The 22,200-nt window shown below is 41.0% G+C and overlaps 1 long non-coding RNA gene across 5 annotated transcripts in view; it reads left to right on the top strand.

The window, feature by feature from the left end:
* Positions 1–11,587: 11,587 nt before the first annotated feature.
* The window catches only part of LOC128083525 (uncharacterized), an 86,962-nt gene continuing 76,349 nt past the window's right edge, over positions 11,588–22,200 (top strand). For 2 of the 5 annotated variants that reach the window (XR_008208097.1, XR_008208094.1), the window contains exon 1: positions 11,588–11,875. This is a non-coding gene — a long non-coding RNA (uncharacterized LOC128083525). The remainder of the gene's footprint in view (positions 11,876–22,200) is intronic. The other 3 variants (XR_008208096.1, XR_008208095.1, XR_008208098.1) reach the window with 3 other exon arrangements.

Below are 22,200 nucleotides of genomic sequence, written 5' to 3'. Positions count from 1 at the left end.
CTGGTTAAGCTAGAACATATTTTTTGAAGTTACTGTTATTTTATGCTGCTAGTAATTGGCCAAGCCAATGAACCCATAACATCCTCAGTGACAGAATCCACTGATTTTGAGCTAGACTGGTTAATGGCCTTATCCTCACTGTTCTGCACATGTCTGCAGTTCAGTTTGTTCTCTGCATCCACCTTAGACCACTGGTCACAAGCGAAGTGTGACCTGCACTGGAATGATCTGGGAGCTACTGGAAGCACTGGGACAGACCACAACATTTTTGTGATAGGATTTGAGATAGTAATTAATTTCTGCTAACAATACCTGTTCTGTCTGGCAGGAAGATAAACTCTAAGTTAGTTTTAACAAAGCACAAGTCAGGAAGTGAGGCAGTTTGGAGGAAAGTTAAAGAGCTCTGGGAAGGCAGGTGAGGATTTGACGTATGTTCACGTCATCCCATCGGCAAATGGTTCTACCTGTCACAACTTTTGTCTGAATGCTGGCATCTACAGTGCCTTTTCCTGTTAGGCTAAAATTTGCTTTTCTAAATCAATGTAATCTAATGTATCTGCAAATTCTGTTTGCAAATACCAAAGTGTCATTTCTACACTTGTTTTTAATATGTCTGGCAAAAGCTTCTTAAAATTTCAGGATAAACAATATGATCTCTTCAAGTAAAACCTAACTATATAGGGATGTAATAAAATAATAGGTTTTGCCTCTTCTGTCAAAAATCCAGCATAGCAGAAGCTGAGGTCATAAGAGACTTTTGTTTACAGAAAATAGGAGCTTCATATTGACCCAGTGGCCAAATTCTTGCCAGGTATTTGTAGCTGACTCTCAGAGTTATGCTGGATCTCATCATACTGAGGTTTGGAGCCACTTATGTTCCACTTTGGCTTAAACACACATATCAGGATGGAAGACAGGCAGCAATACTACCTCAGAATACACCACAGATTTTAGGCTATGCCATCCACAACAGCACTGGAAAAAGCACTGCCAAGTAAGAAACAATTCAGGAATTTAAGTGCAGTGACAAATGCCAGCTGAACCAGTCACTTTCACTGAAAATTATAATAGGTTGGCAATGCCTTGCAGATGTTGAATGTGAAACATGGTAATAGAACTGTTCTCCACCAACGTAATAGCTGTAAAAGCTAGAGTCCGTGAAGGATTTAACAACTCTTTGTAAATATCAGGCATCCCTAATTCACAGCACTTTTTAAAAACACGGTTAGAGAAGTATCATCTCGTGGCATTGTAACAAACCCTCCTGCTCACACTGAAGAAACTCAGCACCTAGGCTTACAATTAAGAAAAGCAACAGGAGTGCAGCACAGATGAAAGGTGCCATCCTGTCCGCCCAGGACATCAGGGTCAGATCCAGCCTGGCCCTACGATGAAGACTTGTGAGACAAGCTGAGAACCTCACATACTGATCTGTGAAAATGAGCAAAGAAACAAATGCACAGTGATGGTTAAGCAACCTGAAAACTCAGATCAAGTCACTTGGGACTTAGGTCCTAAATCATTTGGTGACAGTAGATAGAACCTGATCTAAGTCATGGCTGAAGGTCTCCTGCTGGCTTTGCCAGTCAGCAGTATTATTTACTCCTAGCTGAGACGTGCATTTAACTGAGGACCCCCCATGGTATCATTCTGTTGGCTGAATTCTGTTGTGACATGTCCTGACCTGCTGTTTGGCTCACTTAGCCTGCTAACCCATATTATATGCTCCCAGAACTTCAATACTTATGTATGCACAGGAGCCAATGTACTCAGAAGTGCAACACAAAATCCCATGGTGGCTTGAAAATACACAATGCAGTCACTCAAATGGGAGGAAATTCAAATGCCACATTCACTGATATCATTGTATTCCAAACTCCACCCAAGTACCCTTAAATCATGAGTCAACACTTCAAGAACCATGCTCTCTGGGACAAAAGTTTTGAAAATAATCCTTAATTGTAGGAACTGCATCTCAGATGGGCTGAAACACTCCTTAAGGTACCAGTCTATGAAGGAAATACCTCTAACAAGCATTTTTGAGGTTTAAAAATACATGAAAGTAACCCGGGCCACAAACCCACCACCTTGGCCATAGAGAAAGACTCCCTGCAGCACAAGGTCTGGTATCAAACCGTGAGAACCACCAAAACCTACATGCTCTGAATTGACAGAGAGCTGAACATGTGGAAGAAACAACTTCAACCCAAGTTGTGCCTTTCAACAGGAGTCAAGACTAAGGCTTCAAGAAGCCAAAATATCTCTTGGAAGGAAGAACAGCAAAGTGCTCTTTATACCTCATTTGCTTGTTTTTTGCAGGTCATAAGGAGACAGTGCTCTACAGGCTGTCTGCTGTATCCCTGCAGACATGAAAGCTGCCCCTGCTAAGGTAAATGAAGTGCAGGAGAGGACTGCTGTCAGCTCATTTCATCCACGATGAAACTCAGGCAACTACTCTGACAGCTCAGGCCAGGTTCCTACATAGGGCTGAAAGTAAGCATACAATCTATCCCTAAAATGAACTTAGGTCAGACACTTCTGCTCAGAGTAACTGTGGACATCACACACCATCTTGTTGAAAAAGTACAGAGCAATGCAGTCAGGAAAAAGTGCATTGGGAAGGAAAAAATGTCAGGAATCTGAACTGGAGGACCCTTATCACGAGTAACAGTGGCTCTCAGCCAACCCTGAGCCTAACTTCCAGGAACAAATGACACATAGGTAACAACAGCAACTGCAGAGGAAGGTCTACCATCACCTTCTACAGCAAACCAAAACCCTAAAAGCTTCTCAGAAGGTGGAAGCAAAGAAAATCCACTTTTTTTCCTCCTCTTAGTTTTCTAGTCTGAGTAATGCTCCCTCACCAATGACGGACATTGACTTCCTGCTCACTCATTCAGCCATTGTATTTGTGCTGTGCAGAAACTCGTGTACATAAACACGAGTTAGGAAAGATGTCATTTGCATTAGGGTATTTGTCAGTGTGACATGAAAACTGTTAATATGTAAGGAGGCATCAGCTGTCTGTCATCTTGTATTTCCCTTTTAGTATTTATTATTTTTTCTTGTAAGGAAATATGCATTCAAATACTCAAGGTTAACAGAAGTGCAGAAAGAGGTAACTTTAGCAAACCCAGTCAGCAGTGGATTTGCCCCACGCTTGAGACTCAGTTCTTACCAGCAAGCTGATGGACCTTGGAAGATAAGGACTCCATAAAGGCAAAGACACTATGGGGAGATTATCCTTGTGCTACCCTACTCCCACCTATAGGTCCAGGAATGTCTCCTGAGACATCAATGGGAGCTCATGAATTTGAAGGATTTTTTTTAATTAACTCACTTATCTACATGACAAAATGTACAATTTCAGTTTCTTGTGCATAAGATAGGATGTCTAAGTGTCCTGCAATGTTAAGAGGAAAAAAAAAAAAGAAAAAAAAAAAAGAAAAAAAAAAACAAAAAGAAACCACCTCAGAGCTCTTCAAGTAGCTTTTTCTCATTGTAAACCATGCTTGACTTCCTGATTTGTTTGAGAAAAAAGCCACTGAGTGTGCAGACATCTTTTATCCCTCTTAGCTACAATTCCTTCAGGAAATCCAGCAGTGAAGGTGGATACAATTATTGTAAATAATGTTGGATAGAACCCTGAGCAAATGAAGGTAGGAGGATACAGCTCAACAAGAACAGAAGTGGTTTCTAATGAGAGAAGGAAGATTTCACTCTCAGCATGGCTATTATTATGTCCTACACATTAATTCAGCCAAGTAGTCTCAAAGTAGCAGAATGAATTTCTATTCACCAAAGTGGCACTGCACTGGAATGGCTGCCTTCATTTTAAGTTTTACCATTGTTACTTTCCTGATTCCTCAGTGAATGAATAAGCATATGATGAATTAAACCCTGTAAGGCACTGGGTACCTGACAGGCTCTCACAACTTGCACTTGAAGGCAAATATTTCAGCCTAGGCATTCAAAGCCTTACTTATTCCATTTTCAGTTTTGATTATTGGTTTTTCCATCTATACTAGAGATATGCAAGAATACATCTTTTTAAGAAATAAACCCTAATAATTCCAACAGAGTTGTGAATTCTTCAACCCAAGTACACCCACTGTTGGGTCATTTCTTAAACATTCCTTTACAGTTCTCCCCAGTTTGCCCACTTTGCCCAGAACTGTTCACTTTGTTGGTGAGTAACACACACATGAGCTGGTCCTTAAAGTCTTGAGGTTTTTCTCCATTCTTCTTTAAATCTTTACTATGTCACTGTTCTTAAGTTTTTGAGACTCTCCTGACTTCAGCACAGTCTTTCCAGCCAAAATGTGAATAATTTCCTTTTTCCTTTCCCTACCGATGTCCTGCAAGGACTAAAGGTCCAAGTTACTCTGCTGTTGTTTATGGGCAACTCTTCTCATGCTGCTTCCCAGGTGTATAGCTGACAGAAAGGTCCCTAATGAAACAAAATGAAATTGAATATAGGAAGGAAGAAGGAATTATCCATGAGTTACTTATTTGGTGGTGGCATTCCCAGGCCTTCATTTCTGTACAGGAACTTTGCATTCCCAAATCAGACAAAATCTTCAAAGTGTAAAGGTGAATCCTGTTATGGTACCATTTAGGAGTCACTCTTTAGAATTACAGAATAGTAGAGTCATTAAGGTTGGAAAAGACCTCTAAAATCATCCAATCCAACCATCCGCATAGTACCAGTATTGCCCACTAACCACATCCCTCAGTGGCACCCTGTGTCAATGCCCCACCACTCCTTCAGAGAAGTTTTTCCTAATGTCCAACATGTACCTCCTCTGGCACAACTCGAGGCCTTTGGCCAAATACAGCCTGAATATTTTACTTCCTAGCTCATCTGACCATAAATCATAAATCCTAGTAATGCGTCTCATATCACAGAAGAAGCAAAAATATCCCATGCTACTTTTTCTGCTCATATTTCTTGTCACTTGTCTTACACATACATTCCCAGCTTACTGTGGCAGGAACTGGTCCTTGTTATGTAGTTGTACAGCACCTAATACGATGGAATCTGAGCCTCAAACCACGCTTTCTAGGTGCTGTTGCAAGACTGATAATTAAATAACTGCCATCAGCAAAACAAGCTGCTTTTAGGCAGCATACCTCTGCAACTGAGAGCAGAATCCAGGGAAGGGCTGAGTGCAGCTCTCATTGACTCCAGCTAGGCTGTAGTAGCTCAGCAGCTCTCAGCATCTCTGAGGATTTACTCTGCAGCGTGTTTGCTTTTGCCTCCAGTGTGCAATGTGAGGAAGGCAGTAGTGTGACTCTGAAAACCACAGCTCCCAGCCACTTCTCCCCTGGTGCTGAGTGAGAGAGTGAAAGCTTGCAGACCAGCCGTTACCTTTCGCATGCGGGTGTCGCAGCGGGAATAAAAGCAAAACATGGAGCTGAATTTATTTCTAGCCAACGGAAATTTCATATTGAAGGTTACAGGCGTCCTGTGCCTCTTAAAAGCAAGTAATAAAATGCTGCTCTCAATTACAAATTGTATTTACATTTTAAACCCCCATATGGATTGGTGAAGTAGGGGGAGGTGTCGCATGCATTAGCAGCAGCACTGTACCATGATTTGTTCCAATTTTTCACTCTTTGTAATAAGCAATTAATGCCTCTTCTTTGTTCTTCCTGCAAACTAACCCCGTGGCCATGACAGGTCAATAGCAGACAAGACACAACTCCTGCCTCATACCATGATTCAGCACAAGCAAAAGCATTGAGCTGACCACCTCTAAAACAAGATTCACATGTTAAGTACAAATTCAATAACAATTGACTTTTTTCTGACACTTCTTTGGCTAAACTTTTCAAAACGTAGGGTCATTTAACAGAGAAATGCAAAAAATGTCTACAAATGTGCACAGCTTCATTTTCCTGTTCTGGAAAAGTCAAACTCCTTTCCCTATGTCCCCAAGCAGGAATAAAGGCAAAGCACTCATCATCTTATCATAGAGTCATAGAATGGCTTAGGTTGGAAGGAACTTTAAAGATCATCAAGTTTCAACCCCCCCTGCCATGGGCAAGGCTGCCACACACCAGATCAGATTGCCCAGGGCTCCATCCAAACTAGCCTTGAACACCTCCAGGGTTAAATGATGCACATGGCCGGCCTGCTGCTTCTCACAGCTCAGGTGCGTTCTGTGAGACCATTTTGCCAGGTGCAGTTTTGAAATAGAGGTGTACAGCATTGCCTACAGGACCTCAAATATTTACACAGACTCTCAGCACTTAAAAAAATCTGCATCAGATCACTGCTCTCACAATGTTTTTCCTCTTTAGCTAGGCTAAGCACGTATGAGATTATCTCCACAGATTCTGGGGACTACCGACCATTTGACGTCCCCAGCTGCCTCCTCAGCAGCCTGTATTAGCAACAGTGTCAAAAGGTGTTTTCACACCAGGAGCTGCTCTATGGAAATAATCAATAGGTCTCATTCAGCTTCATTGAAAATCTGACATGGATGTGGTAGAAAAATCCCACTCTGAGGTCCGGGGGAGCTCCTGAAATGAATAAAGATGCCTCTTCTCTGTTTGTAATCAGACATTCAAGGCATGGATCCTGGCCAATTACACATTTTTGCACCTAATGGTACCCACACAATGGATATAAATGGCAGTGCTGTCCTTCTTAGCTATGGAGGCAATCTGCAGTTCTTCTGGGAATAGGCAAAGTCCCTGAATGGAACAAGATCTGGAGAAAAAATTGGAAACTATGCTACAAAACAGAAAACTGGATCAGTTCTTACCCATAGGGGCTACTGATGACAGATGGAAGTCATGGGCTTAAACTGAAACATGAGAGATTTGAAGTTAGGTAGAATCATAGAATTATAGAATCATTAAGGCTGGGAAAAACCATTAAGATTACCAAGACCAACGCCAACCCATCAGCACCATGAACACTAATCACATCCCCCAGTGCCACAAACTAGGAATGAGTTGTCAGGAAAAATCTCCACCTGGAAGAATAGGAAAAAAAAATCCTCCTGAGAAGATGCAGCATTCAGAGGGTTTTAAGAAACATCAGCTAGTGGTTTTGAGTCTGGTTATGCTTTGGTTGTAATGATGTTTGTGTCCAGGTACCGCAGAACAAGCCTGAGGCCTCGGAGGTGGAAGGTTGTTCCATACTGCACGTAGATGAGGACCTGTGTGATCCTTCACGGCCTTGTCTTCCCAAAATGTATCCCCAGCACAGCTGTGATGGCCACAATGGAAAAAGCTGTGCCAGGTTCCCTGCTGTGTAAATCACTTCTGCAATCATTTGGGCCATGTCAGTTTACCGTGGCTAACCTGGTTTGCTTTTATTTATAAATAATACATCTGTTGCACAGTGGTTATAAATAGTATTTCATTAATTTTATTACTTATTTAGATATTTCCCTACAGGGCTAATGCAGAGTTGCAGTTGTGTTCCTGTTTCTGCTTCTGTTCTTCCCAAAGTTGAGGCTGCAGCTGAGCTGTATGGTTTGCTTGGAGCCGAGCTCAGCGGCTCGCCTTTGGTTGAAGAGCACGTTTGGTGTAATTAGATTTGTGGGTTTAGGTGTTTGGGGTTTTTTTTGTTTTTTTTTTTTGTTGTTGTTGGTTTTTTTTTTTAGTGTATAACAGTGCAATAAAAAGAAATGGCTGTAATTTATAGCCTAGCACTTGGCAGGAGGCTTGTCTGGTCTAGGATTTTTTTAATGGCAGAAATTTTCAATTTAGGTTAGAATTTCAAAAGAGATTAGCGCCCACATCTAAGGCAGGTGTTCAGTGCTGCCAGGGTCAGGCACTTAAAAATCATGAATCAGGCATGAAAATGCCAATATTAACCTTAAAATGATGAGAAGATATAGACAGAAGCTCACACCTATGGTACGCATGTATATCCAGGTACCTCTGAATAAACTGCTTAGTTCTACACCAAACTCACTATTTAAGGACCTTTAGTCTATTATGACTTCCAGACAAAATGTAACATTTGTGACAATGAAAATACATCCTAAGGATTATATATCCTTAAGGCAGTAAATTTAAAAATATTTTTTTTACTTTAATAACAGCAGTTCTCTGTGAGAACCTGGAAGTAAGTTGTCCTCTCTGCCCCAGTGTTGTGCCAGGTTAGATTATGAATTTGGTTTCTTTTTTTCAGCATTTGAGATTTGCTTCCTTTGTGCCTTTATTTCCAAGCTTTTCTCTGCAAGAACAATCTCAAAACTTCCCATTCTGAGTACCACACATTCTGAGATTCCATAGCCATAACTAGCTCCAGGGACTGCAGACTTAAGAAGAACACTAAGCATGATATGAATCACAAAAAAAATAAGAGAACTATGAATAAGGTGTGTTGTTTTTCTTTATGAAGAAAGCTCAGACTTTGCTTTCTTTGCAAGAGTTCAGTCCTTAGGATAATGAACACCTAGACATAAAGAGAACTTCTGAGATGAGAGCTTTCTGAACTATGTAATTGCACTTTTAGGTGCTGAGAGCCTTGGCAGAGCAAATACACATTAGATGGTACAAATGCCAGCATTACAAATGGAAAAGTTTAGTCGAAACGAATTACATGAGTTACCGTGTACACTGCACCCTGGTGCTGTAAGTGCATACATTGGGACACTGTGAAAGAGGGGCCCCTTTCAAACAGACGTATTGACCCAGCCTGATCCAAAGCCATCCAGAGGCAATGAAGCAGCGTGCCACAGCCTTACATCAAGTGTAAAGGTAAGCACATGAAGAAAGCCTTGCAGGACCCACAAGTCGTTTGAGATCATGTCTTGCATTCAGGCAGAGTGAAAAGTGCTGATTGCATCCCACTGTCCTCATGCGTAACTGCTGCAAAGACAGATTTGCACTGTTTTCTTAAAGCAGAAGTCTACTCGCCTATGTTATTGTAATCCCAAAAAGTGATGCCTTGGCGCTGAAATACAGAGAAGCAATGGCACATTAACACCATGTTACTGGAATACATCAGAGCAGTTTTGCTCTGTGCTGTATTACTTACCACAGGGCATCTCAGTAACAACAGCACTGAAATGCTGAGTACTCCAGCTGAGGTGAAAGAAACATCTTAATGGGAGACCCTGACATTTCTGCAGACCCATCTACATTCCTTCAAATCAACACAGTGACTGCCCTAGCATGAGGTCACAAAGAGCTGAGTAAAAACTTTCAGTAACAAAAAAGCCCAAACCCCAAGCTGAAACATAACTCACAGGAGGATGGGAAGTCATGCTGGGTGTCGAGCTAACTGCATGAACTTTGGAACTGATCAGGGGCAGTGAAAGAAGGGCAGTTCAGAGCACTTTGAGAAAAGCCTTACCAACACTTTACTCCCATGATTTACATCCTTAAAAGTCTCTGTTGGTCACAGAGCAATTTGTTTGGAAGGATTCATGAAAAATGTCATTTGTTCTGGTTACTGGACTTGAAGCTAGCAAGGTTTACCTGGGACAGCTTCAGCAGATCCTCCAGCAGAAAGACTTGTGTGAACAAGAGAACTACAAATGTGAAATTGGAACATTAAAAAATGCATAAGGGTGTAATAGAGATTCTCTTTCCAGTTCCAGTGACAACCTGCTGTTCATACTGATTCTGTGGTATCAGCTACAGATTTGAACTGGCATCAGAATGGTTATATCACTACAAAGCCTTTCTTTCATCTCATTCAAAGCTCAATCAATACAAGAAGTCCATAATGGAACTAAAACATGTATAGAATCATAGAATCATAGAATAGTTTGAGTTGGAAGGGACTCTTAAAGGCCATGTGGTCCCACTGCCTGCAGTGCACAGGGACACCCACAGACCCATCAGTGCTCAGAGCTCTCCAGCCTGACCCTGCAGGGATGGGCACCACTCCTCTCTGGACAGCCTGTGCAGTGCCTCACTGCCTTTACATGAAACAACTTTTTCCTTATATCCAATCTAAATCTCCCCTCTGTTAGTTGGAAACCATTTTCCCGGGTCATTGTGTAGAAACTCAAGAACCAAACATAGAAGGGCCTATTCCACATTCAAGTCTTCCACTTGTACTACTGGGTAGTTCAGTTTAAATTCACATTCAGAGTGAAAGCAACAGAGATTTTCCATGGCCTGGCCTCTTTGTGCTGAGTCCATCTGCCCAACAAACGCGAAATGCCCAAGGTTTCAGCAAGCCAGTAATAAATGGTCTTATCTAGATGATCTTGTAGATCATTTCCAACCTTGTGATTCTATGATTCTATGAAATGGTGACAATGGAATCTCTGTTCCAGAACCCAAGCTCTTGCTGCTGGTTAATATTTTTTGCTACATTTTTTCATTAGTAGTTTTGTTTGAGTGCTTTGCTCAGCACTCAGTCACAATTTGACCCTCATGATTGCTCATCAGGTGAGCAATGAAGTTTAACATCTCCTTCTAGCAAATTTGAGGCAATCTTACTCAAGCAAACCTACAACATTGACAGCTTAGTGTACTTAGTAAGGATTTCATGGAAAAGTTGTGATTTCACTAAAAAAAAAGTAGCATATTGTACTTACAGTGGTTGGTTTGCTGATGGCATGTTGCTGAAAAAATAAGATTTTTTCCAAGTAGAATCTGATTACTCAGAATGCTCTCCTTTCTGAAGGAAGATGTGGGATGTTTCCATGCTAACTCAGAGACAGATTAAATTTTGTGTCAAAGCATGTAAAAAAAGATTGTTCATTTTTCAATGTCAATAATAAATATTGTGTCAGTTTGTGAAGAACTAAGCATAAAGCAAGCAGCAGAAAAATGGGAAAATCTTGTCATGAAACATGTAAATATTACTTTTTACTCAGCTTCTCTGATAAGTTATCAGGGAGAAGTTAGTTCAGTCATTGGTCACTTTAATACAGCAACAGGTCAACATATGTCAGATTTAGATTGGATATTAGGAGGAAATTCTTTACTCAAGGGCAGTGAGGCCCTGGCACTGCTGCCCAGATCTGTGGGTGCACCAAAGCTGTGCCCAAAGCCATGGATGGGTGCTGGGCTGCCTGAGCTGGTGGGGGCAGGCAGCCCACGGCAGGGTTGGGGTTGTGAGATCTTGAAGGTTCTTTCTATGAGGTCCCGAACCATTCTATGATTCTATGATTACAAATGCTTAAAATGCCAAAGGGAAAGCATAAAGGGCAAAGAGATTTAGCAAATCATGTTGGTTCCAGTTCCTCTTGAAAATGCTGTAACATCACCTGTGAAGTATCCAAAAGAGTACTTCTTTCTTTCTTTTTCAAGTGAATGCACAAAACTTCAAACAGTATGTTTGCTTTTTTTTTTTTTTTTTAAATATATATATATATATATATATATATATATATATATATTGGAAACTGTTCTGTTCTGCATCTGAAGGGCGATTCCCATCCAGTGCCCAACTCACAGCAATGAGGTTAAATTGGTTTGGATGATATCAGCTACATGTAATTAAACCAGCAGCCCATGTCTGATCCTTTCTGTGACCATGTTAGGTGTTAAATTAAGGTCTGATTAAGAGTGTGCTGTTGCAGTTAAGGTCAAGGACTAAAGATCACAGGCTTTGTTTCATCTAATAACAATAAAGACTGTCTGGCTGCCAAATACCACAACAGCTCTTGTTCTCCTATCAGACTGCTGTCCAGCTAGAGGGATCTGATTTCACTGGTATCCCTTTTTAAACCCTACTTCTAAGAGGGTTTGTAGCTATTTCATCTGTGTTAAGCAGCGCTGTGTTACCCGAGGCTATATGCTACGTTCTATATGATCAAAGCAGAAATGCAAGCAGCTTCTGACGAAGAGTTATCATGGCTGAGGGGAAAAAATATCAAGGAAGGAGAAAAAAGATACAGCGCTACAAAATACCAGGTCATGCCACCAAAGTAAACACCCACAGGTAAGTTCATAGCATGAGACCACACAATGGTGGAAACTGTGCACATGTGTTTGCTTGGAACAAATCACAGGCTCGCCCCACCAGCAGTCAGCAGGAGAGATGTGTCAAATAGGAGAGATGAGAGATAAAAGCAGAGTGGTGAAGAGAAAAAACAGCGACTTATTTGTAGGATGAAGACGAGCATCTGTTCATAAGAGCTTCTGCCTGCATGAGTGTTTTCCACTAAGTCAGGTCAGGAGACATTAACAGATCAGTTGTTTGTTAGGAGAGAACAAAATTCCTATTGGCCCAACGCAACGCTCTCCCCAGACGTGCCCATATGGATCTCAAACAAATGCAGGGTGCTGGGGCATGTTTGCTTCCTGAAGAGGGGGGTGGGAGCAGAGTGGGAAACCACATGGCCCCCAACTAATCTCTCACAGCCATGTCCTATTGTATGTCTCCGTACTTGGGGTCCAATTTCACAGTTGATACCAATTCGTTTTCCAAGAGTCAGCTGAAGTGTCTGTCATTCAATGCTATTGCAGACGACTTAGTAGATTATTAATAGAGCACTATTCATACCTGGAATGACGATTTTGTTATTCTATCAGGCTGCACACAAGAAATTCATGTCTTGGTGCTTTAGATTTCAGGAGATATAACCTGTTTGTTAGTGAATACTGGGTGAATCCCAATGGGTTCAGTGGTGTGGTTCAACGTGGATCAGCTTCCAATGGCTTGCTGTAGCTGCTGAGGTGCAAATATTTGCAGAGGCTGTGCTGTGGGACTTCTCACACCTCCTGGAATCTGAGTTGTGTCAGAAAGACAGCAGTCACCATGGAATGACCAGGTGTGATGTGAATGATCTATGTGATAAGAGAAATGGGTTTGCCGTTAGGAGTCAGTGCCTGAACCAGAAAGCAACCTCTTACTGAGTTAAGACTTCCTCTACACCTTGTTCCCACCTATCTGTTAAAATACTCTGTCTTTTCCAGTAATACAGTGTGCTAGTCCTGGCTGAGTCTATCTAATGACAATGAGAAATTTTTCATGCAACTACTTAAAGACTCCAAACTCAAAAAAATAGAAACAGTCAAAATAAAGGGCAGGTTTGGTTTGATTTGATTCACTTCTTGATCATTCCTCTTGCTAAACATTACGAATATTGTGCACAGTGATCCATAGTTTTAATGAAGTGCTGGAGACTGTGGCCAAAGCATTTTTAAACTCAACAGTTAAAGACTGAGCACATACATCCACATTATCTAGATAATAATGCTGAGCCATCCTGATTGACTGCTGCAAGTCAAAGGAAGCTGCTTTTGAAAAATATCATTGGTTTTCAAAATGGAGCCACTATTGTTAATGTACTGTGCTGCCATTTTAGATACCAGAACTTAGACACTGCAGTCTGGATCCAGGCATATTCAAAGGTGAGGCACAGGAGGCAGGTCAGCATGGTGCAGGTCAGCCTCTTACTCTCACGCAGGAGCGATGTGACAGCACCAAGTCCTGACACCTCTGACTGCCCAGGCTCAATGATGAGGAACTGGGTCACAAGCAAGGTGACTGGCAGTGGCTCTCTCCATCAATCTGAAGTGAGCTCACAGTCCTGCTGTTGATAGAAGGATTACTTTTGAAAACTTTCCAGCCTTGTCATGCATAGCTGCATTACGTTATCTCGGTATCGGCAGTATTCCCTGAACTACCCTTAAGCTAGTATAAGAGGGATTGTTGTACATATTATGGTAATGTCATTTATTTATTTTACACAACTGGAAAATTTAAGGGCAACCACTTCACTTCTGTGCTGTGTAGATTAGAGCATTCACAGTAACACCTGCTTAACGGACAGATAGAAAAAAAGCCCTTATATTCCTTCTTTATTGCAATTTATTATTATAGTTTGAATGGTTCCTAGTGACTTCCTAAGATTAATGTTAATATTCTGATCGGAGACTTCCCTCTGGGGTTTTATTATGGGTTTTGAACATTCATTTCATTTAACATACACATGGGAGCAAGTCTGGTGGTTCCAAAAATATTTGTAGTTGGAAATCACAGTGATTTTTTGTTAGGCTCAGTGCCAAAGAAATCACAAATCAGAAGTCTGTTATAGAGTAGTTCCAATTTCTTGGCATCAGAATTTCTCTTTATGTATGTGTGTAGTGTGATATTTTCCCCAGCTGTATGGCACTGAAGATTTACTCAGATACGCATTGTTTATCTGCTTTTTGAGGTTTCTCTTGGACCTAAAGAATTTGTCTTGCTGAGTGGGGATTCATAGGGATTTTATGGACTTCCTGTGTGAGCCAGGGGCTGCCCATCGGGTATGCATCTTTCTCTATTGCAGCTGGTGTTTTTGAACCAAAGTGTGGAGTAGAAATTTCACCCCTGATTTTTTTTGGCCGGATCGATTGTTTAGTCTAGGAACTCTAAAGTAGACTTTTTAGGTGCTGGAATTCCTCTTTTTCTTCAGTCAGCAGCTGATGTAGTATGGTGTACATCAGAGTCTAGATTCACATCTTAGTGAGCAAAGATTTATGTTCCTCCTAACGCTTCTTGACATTAATGAGTATTACAGACATGTATCCCCATGGATTAAGTTGAGAACATACCCCAGAGTGTGTGTGGAGTTTGTCATTAGAGCATCACACGATTAAAACCAACAGAGAAATTCCAAGGGTAAGGAAGCAATTGGATCTCTTCCCTTCTCTCTGCTGGAGTACATGTAAGAGATACACTTTAAATCTTCTCGTATTTCCAGCCCTCTCACACCAGTTCCTGCGTTGTTCATTTTTAGTTGTTAATGACTTCAAAGAAGAATTGACTGCCACTTTAAAGACATTTCCCATAACAATGTTATGAGAAGTATTTTGCTGGCAGATAACATTTCTGTAGCTTTTTAATTAAGGAACTCCTATAGAGCTGGGGAAGAGTAGAGAGCGCTCACTTCCCCATCCAGCCATTTCAGGGATTGGATCAATGCAACGGGACGATCCTGATAGAACACTCCATTATCTAGGGATTGTGATCCTACATTATGGATCCCACTGAATGTGCCAGAGATGTGGCACAGTCAGACACCTGGTAGCAGTGTGTCAGCTGCCATCCCAGACGGTTCGCGTACACCAGGTGTATCAGAGCAGGTGAGTACAGGAACATGTATGTGGATGTGTTTGCTCTCCATTGCCCATTGCTCTAAGCTTGGGGCTTATTTCAAATGTAGAGCTGCATGGACACACAGTCAGCTGCATTATCTGTACATCTTGGGGACAATTCAACCGCAAGCCAGACAAACCAGGTACCAATAATGGAACCCTGGATGTAATTTCAGTCTCCCTTAAGGCCTCGTATAAAACTGACCTGTGAGATAGATTCAGTGCAGAATTTAACCCCCATAATCTACTGTGTACAACAAACAACTCTGAAGTCAGGATCCTTGTATTTTCTTCTTGATAGCCCAGCCATGGAGTGGAGATAATTACTGCATATCTGGTTCATAGGGTTTTCTAGGCTGACTGTTGTCACACACAAGGGTTATTAGCTGATGTAGACAGGATCATGCAAAACTAAGTGCAACATGGAAATAAAAATTCAGTTTTCCCAGAGAGTCACTTGAGATCTTTTTGAGAGAATTTCCACTGGAAAAATCTGATTTATCTCACTTGAAAGCAATTGTTCCTGGCCCAGTCGCTTGCCTTGAAACACACCCATTTCTCTCTCTATCAAAAAAAAGAAAAAAAAAAGCTAGATTTTGAAAACTTTGAGATCTGTGGAAATAAAAGAGCTGCCTGTAAAATGTTTAGAAAAGTTCAAAAAAAAAGAAAGGTGCTACATAAATGCATATTGATTGCAGCTCTGACACTCGTGTGGCAGTTCTGAATGCAGAATCAAAAGCAGAGGGGGCAGCTTGTGAGTCAGAATAAGGAGCTGTCAGCCTTAGCCTGTATCTTAATGTACTTTGAAATGTTGCAGACTTTCAGAGGATCTGGTTTGCCAATATTGTATGTTACAGTAATTACACCAATCTGGAACAGAAGTTTTCCTCCCCATTCCTGAGAGAAGGTAAAGCTCTTAGGGATATACATAAAAGGAGCCTTAATCCCACAAACTTTAATGCATGTGCCTAATGCTAGGCAGCACAGCTATCCCACTGGCTTCAATAGCTCTACTCAGATGCATGTGTGGAAGTGTTTGCATGCTTAGAAGTTAATACTAATAAATGCATGGTTCATACAAGATCCTTATGTAAACAATCTATGTCTGCATCCAAGTGATGATTTTACTGCTGCTCTGTAGTTCTGTGTAGTGGCTTTGAGAAGAAGTCTTGTATTTTCTATAGCAGTAAATGTTTCTGATAGTGTTTTTCGTTGCTAGCTCTTTGGGGGCTAATTAAAAGAAATATCTGTTAAATTTATTCATTGCTTGGTTCCTTGATAGCAAGAGGCACCTGGTTTAAACATTAAAAAGAAAAGCAGGCAGCAGCCAGACCTCATCAAATACTAGATGCATTAGGACATTTTATTTATAAATATGAAATTGGTTTTAATGACTTCAAAAGGAGGAAATGTCAGCAAGAGCATAATACGTGCAAGCTCAGTAAAACTGTCATGAAGATGCCAAAACCCACAAAAATCTAGAAATTGTACTTGCTCCTCGCTTCTCCCCTCAAAAAGCAAGTGACAATTCCAACTGCAATTGGCAAAAGTATATTTAAAGTACTACAGGATTAGCCAAAACAAGCTGCCAATGAAATGGAGCATCCCAGAGCAGGTCTGAATGGAAAGCACTGTCAGTGGTTGATCAGCAAAGAGCTAAGTCATACTGAGTTGACTGATTCATTGAAATGAATGTTGAATTTTATCCCGTATGATTTAATGCAAAATGCTTAAGGATGAGAAATCTATCCTTCTTTTGGGACGCCATTTAAGCAGGCACTCCATTAAACATATGCTTTGCATTCACTTGATTTCATTTTAGAAAATACTTAGAACTGTTTCACTCTGTTGAGACTACAGACATCAGTAAATCTGTGATGAAAAGTGTCTCAACATTATAATGAAACATGCATTCAGTTCAGTCCCAAATAAAGACACAATAAATTCCTGGTCAATAGACCATAGTAATGCAATTGAGAACAACAATAATTCTTCTGAAAATAAGAGTTCTCTATTCTTATGAGGCAAAATCTATCCTAAAGATAGATTTCACCTTAAGGCATTTTATTGTAAAAAGGCACAGAGAAAGATGTTGTTTCAAAGGAGTAACTTTGATGTCCATGAGATCACTGTCTAGTTTTAGAGCAGGATGAGCTACAGCATCATTTAGAGAACTGAAATTTTGAGCCAGGTGTAAGATACGTGGCTGAGTCCAAAGAGGTAGGAATGTACCTGTCATAAGAACTCTCATTCAGTGCTATTAGGAAACTTAAGTTCTAAGCTCAAAGGAATTTTCACCCAAATAACTAAAGTGCAAACATTCTAACTTAGTGAAAAGAGAGAGAATTCCATTCTAAGCCAATCTACCATGTGAAAGTGTGACAAAAGGAACATTCCTCGCTTGTAGAGCAGAACTGACTCTCTGTGGGCAGCAGGGCTGTGAAAGAATTCTGTGCAGTAAGGACAAAGGGCCTCCTGGAATACCATAGGTGTGATCTTTTCAGAGGGTCTGTTCCCAGTTGTAAAGAAGTAGAGATCTGCTGACTTTTTAACCACATCAGATGTGCCCCATTTCTAGGGTAGGAACTTTCACTCGTGCCCCTGTAAACAAAATAAAGAGGCAGCGGTTTTCCATCCTGCCCTGACCTTTGGAAGAAGTCATCCCTGCCAGTGCTGCACTCTGGCACACGAGAGGCACGGAGGGATTGGAGCCGCCTCTGAATCACCATCACACTTCCTGCAGGCTAGCACCTGTGTTTTCCTTGGAGGTGACCCCATCCAATAACTAAGTGGGTCTGACCCTGTTTATCTTACAAGATCTGAGCAGTAGGATCGTGCAGACCTCCAAAATTAAATGTGAAACACTGTTAAGTCTCAGAGGAGTCTGAGAATAAGCAACTGCAGCCAGGGAACACAGTCCCAGTACAGAGCTGATGTTTGCAGAATACAAGTACAGGATGCTATAGCAGGAGCTCTCCATTCCAGGTTTTAAGTGAATTCAGTGACAGGACCTTGCTAGGGTTAGGATGAGAACAAGTCTAGACGAGGGGGAGCAGCAGGGACTGCAACTTACGAAGTGACTCACTTCCACCAGCTCAATACGTGAGCCTTCTGTGTCCACCAAGCCAGGTGACATTTAACCACAGAAATACTTAACTTACTTTTTACAAGGATGTATATCATTGACCAAGATAAAATACAGGGATGTGGGAGAGTCAGGATGCAGCATTTTCAGAGCAACTCTGTATAAAGAAGAAAGGGCAATAAAAAGGAAGCCTTGACATAAGGAAAACATCCCAATGAAATTCTGCCTTTTAATCTAGGCCACGATCTCTCCTCTCGTTATCTTCCCTCCTTTTTTAATCCTTTGCTGCACTTAGCTTTTTTATACTCCTTCACTTTTATTAACTTCACCTGTCTCAAAGTCAGTCGATGCAAAGGCCATCGTTTTAAAACACAGGGACACGAGCTGATGCACCAAACTTCTCAGCTTCTCCTGAGGTGCCAACTGTTCAAACTGTCAGCAACTTCAAAGCAATCTACATCTGATCAGTGCCTTTATAAAATAAATTAAGTGCCCAAAGAGGAACAAAAGGCAAAAATCCAGAGAATACGACTTGAAAAAGCATCTGATTGAAGAGCCAGTATTTCCAGTAATGAAAATGAAAAGCACTCCAGTCCATGGTGAGGGAAAGCACCTGGAAATCCAAGAACTACTTTTGAAAAATCAAATATCTTCTGAAATATATAATTATTTTGGTAAATGATACACAAATACAGTTTTTAATAATATATTTCCCTAGAGTTCTAGGCTTTCCTCAGAGGGAGTTGTGATGTTATGCGGTCAATGTACCTAAATGCTTGTCCAAGTTTGATCAAGCTCTCATGTACTCAAGCTCCACCAACACTGCAGTGAAAGAAGAACTTCTTATATTCGTTGCCTTAGGGAAATTCAGTTCAAGAATGACCTAAACACCAAACTTTATCTCCATTGAAAAACCTGAAGAAAGACTCTCTTGCATTTTATTAATGCCTCTGCTAGGTGGAAAGCCCTCATAGGAAAATAGTTTTTTCAGCCTTTCTCCTGTTACCATTTTTCCCTGACATCTGTTCATCACTAAGCCAGCAATAGATTCAATATCATGCCATACGGCATGTGAGCTGCCAAAACACTTCGGAGGAGGAGTTTGTTAAGTGTACAGAGAGATGGGCAAAGCCAATCATGTCATGGTTTAAGCCACCTTGTTGATATAGGAGGCTTACAGCTGTCATTAGGGAAATGGAGAAGGGGGCCAGTACTGTAAACTCACACCATTGACAGCTATAGATCAGGAAAGAACATCTCAACACATGGCAGGCCTTGACTGCTGAACTGTTGGACTGAACTTCTGTTAATATTTGCTGAGCTGTAGTCTGCTGCTGGTAGCAAATACAGTTCAACCAGCCTGAGGTCTTTACGAGACGTCTGACCAGTCATAGATTAAAGCCTAGCAAGCCTTTCTACCAATGGCATCTGGAGCTAAAAGGGTCAGTCAACTTATATATCATGTGTTTAAAGATATTAAAGGCAGTATGGAGGCCTGGATGCTATAGATGTGATCAGTGCCTTTGACAGACAGAACAGCTCAACCTTGCCTCTGGAGCAGAGATTTCTAGGTCACTGCTTCCTAAGCTTCCAAGAAGCACCCAGACACCATTTGTAACCATTACTGTACATAGAGATGAAGCCCAAACAACAGTGATGCTGACATGTTTGAAATAGCAATACTTGTTTCAGGCCTTGCTTCTCCTTGGCAAGACATATTTTGAACAGAAAGATACATACTATTTTCTGTGTCAGTGTTCCTGTGGAAAAACTTGAGACAGTTTTATATGCAGCAGTTTCATGCAGCTCCTTTGAATCTAATGAGCTGTGATCATACATCTCTAGAAGAAAAAGAAGTTCCTGGTGGCTCTGAATTTAGGAAAGACTGCTGTGTATTGAATCTGTAGCCCTAGTGTAGTGCATAATTGGTCAGAAGACTGAACTCTTTTGAACTGTTTTGTTGTTGTTGTTTGTTTGTTTGTTTTGGTGAGTCTTGAGGAGACTGAATCTGGAATTGATAACAGTCTGCAGTGCTGGCAGGATGGATAGTGCCTAGCATATCAGACTAGAACACCGGTTGGAATATTAGATATTATGATATAGCTAGAGAGGAACTATTTCAGAAATTGCAATTGATTTTGTAAGGTAAAATTCTCATTGCTGTGTCCGTATTAAACTACAGACTGCTTTTTTTTAGAATTTCTTTTCTTTGATTGACTTCAAGCTCTTTCTTTGGGATAACATTTCAGTTGCCTTTCTTAAGCTAGATATGTTTCCCAATACGTTTCATTTTTCTTTGTTTTTCTCTAGCATAGAGAAGGGAAATCGTCTTGGTTTCTTATTCTCTAATAACAGACTTCTAATATGATCCAAGGAAACTACCTAGCTACATCCAAAAAAGGTTTTTCTCACTTTGCCTTCCAGCCTGACGTGCTGCTCAGATCTCTCTCACTGCAAGAAACCTTCCCTTCTTCTGCTATTCATCATAGCAATTTCACAGCCTCTCTTCAGCTGTTCTCTCCATGGGTTGGTGAAGCTGGTACGGTTATTATCCTTTCTATCCTGTACAAAGTGAAAAAAAGGAAAAAAAAAAGATTATTTATGGATAACACTGCAGACCACCCATAAAGCAAGAAAAATTGAGAAAAAGCAGTTGTTTTCATGCTCAGGGCAGTTATAAGCATACATAGCTTGGATTAGACAATCCTTCCCATTTGACTTCTGTTCCTTCATAAATATTTGTAACTTTGCTGATAAAGCAATGCTGAATTTCTCAGCTGGATATCCATGTGGACAATAAACTGTGGGACTGGAGTATGGATCTCATTCTATAACGAGATTTCTTGAATAGTCAGTTGTTCCAATCTTTATCTTGGTCATGAAAAATCTTTTCAGGAATCAAATGGCAGAACAAAGTCACTACATACAGCTGCTTTGACTGCATTGTTGATTGCCTGTAAGGCCCATGCAGTAGGTGATAAGGGCTAAAAGACATTAAAATGTTTTCTTATTGTGACCTGAATGCAGACTTGTGTATAGGAAACTACTTTTAAAAAAATATGATTTCTATTTAACACACAGAATATTTACTTCAGTCCTGTTGTACTGATGAGCAAAACATAGTAATAAGCACAATTTTGTGCTTAGAAGCTTCTGAGTGTCACTGCGTGTTGAGATAGTTAAGTGCTAAGACCACATAAGGAAGCACAAGCAATGATAACCTGAAGGACAGAGCAATGTGAGTAAGAGTTACCCCATGGCTGACCAGTTTGGGGCTTTATGCTGCGTTGTGTTAACAGGTAGCCAGAGACAGGATAAACTGTGGCCAGCAGCAGTCAGTGCTGGGTGCACAGGAGCTCCAGCTGGGTAAAGATGCTTGCTCTTAGGCCAGCACCTATGGCTTGCCTCTGACCCAGCTTTGCATTTAACCCAACATTTTGCAGTGTGACACCTGGAGGATTACCACCATCTGCCACTTGTACACTGCTTTCCAAATACAGCTCTTCAGAGCACATAACCTGCATCCGATAACAAAGCCATGGGAAGGTTTGAGACTTGGCTCAGAAGTCAAGACTGTAGGAGGAGTTTTCTATGTTCATCAGTTTACAATCAGTAGGTTTTCCCCAACAGAAAAAGAAACAATAATTTTAAAAATCCTTCTATAAGAGGAAAGAAGCGTAGGAAGGTAGGGATGATTTCAAACTTCAGTTTTACAGCTGTATCCCTTGCTGAATGAATAACACCACTAAAATATCCCTTTTGTCCCCAGATCTCAAAGTACTTTACAAAGGCAACAAAAACGTCACTGACACCATTTTACTGCAAGGGAAATAGGAGCAGAAAGGGGAAAGTTATTTGGTTGGGAATCCCTCAAGAGACCAACAGCAGAGGTAGGAATACGAGCAGCAATGTGCCAAGTAGGAGAGCTGCCCCAACTACATGCTGCCTGTAATCATCACATTTCTAATGCCAGTAAAATCTTTGTTTAGCATTCTTTGTCCTTCTGCTCATGCAAGAGTTGTTTAGAACTCTCTGATCCCCTTATCTCTCCTTCCCCTCCCTTTTTAACTTATACATTCCGAGTTTGGCTTCATCTA

Source organism: Tympanuchus pallidicinctus, unplaced genomic scaffold (assembly GCF_026119805.1).
Source record: "Tympanuchus pallidicinctus isolate F22 unplaced genomic scaffold, pur_lepc_1.0 scaffold24, whole genome shotgun sequence".
Lineage (NCBI taxonomy): Eukaryota > Metazoa > Chordata > Aves > Galliformes > Phasianidae > Tympanuchus > Tympanuchus pallidicinctus.
The sequence above is the reverse complement of the archived record's forward strand: the minus strand, read 5'-3'. Positions and strand labels throughout refer to the sequence as shown.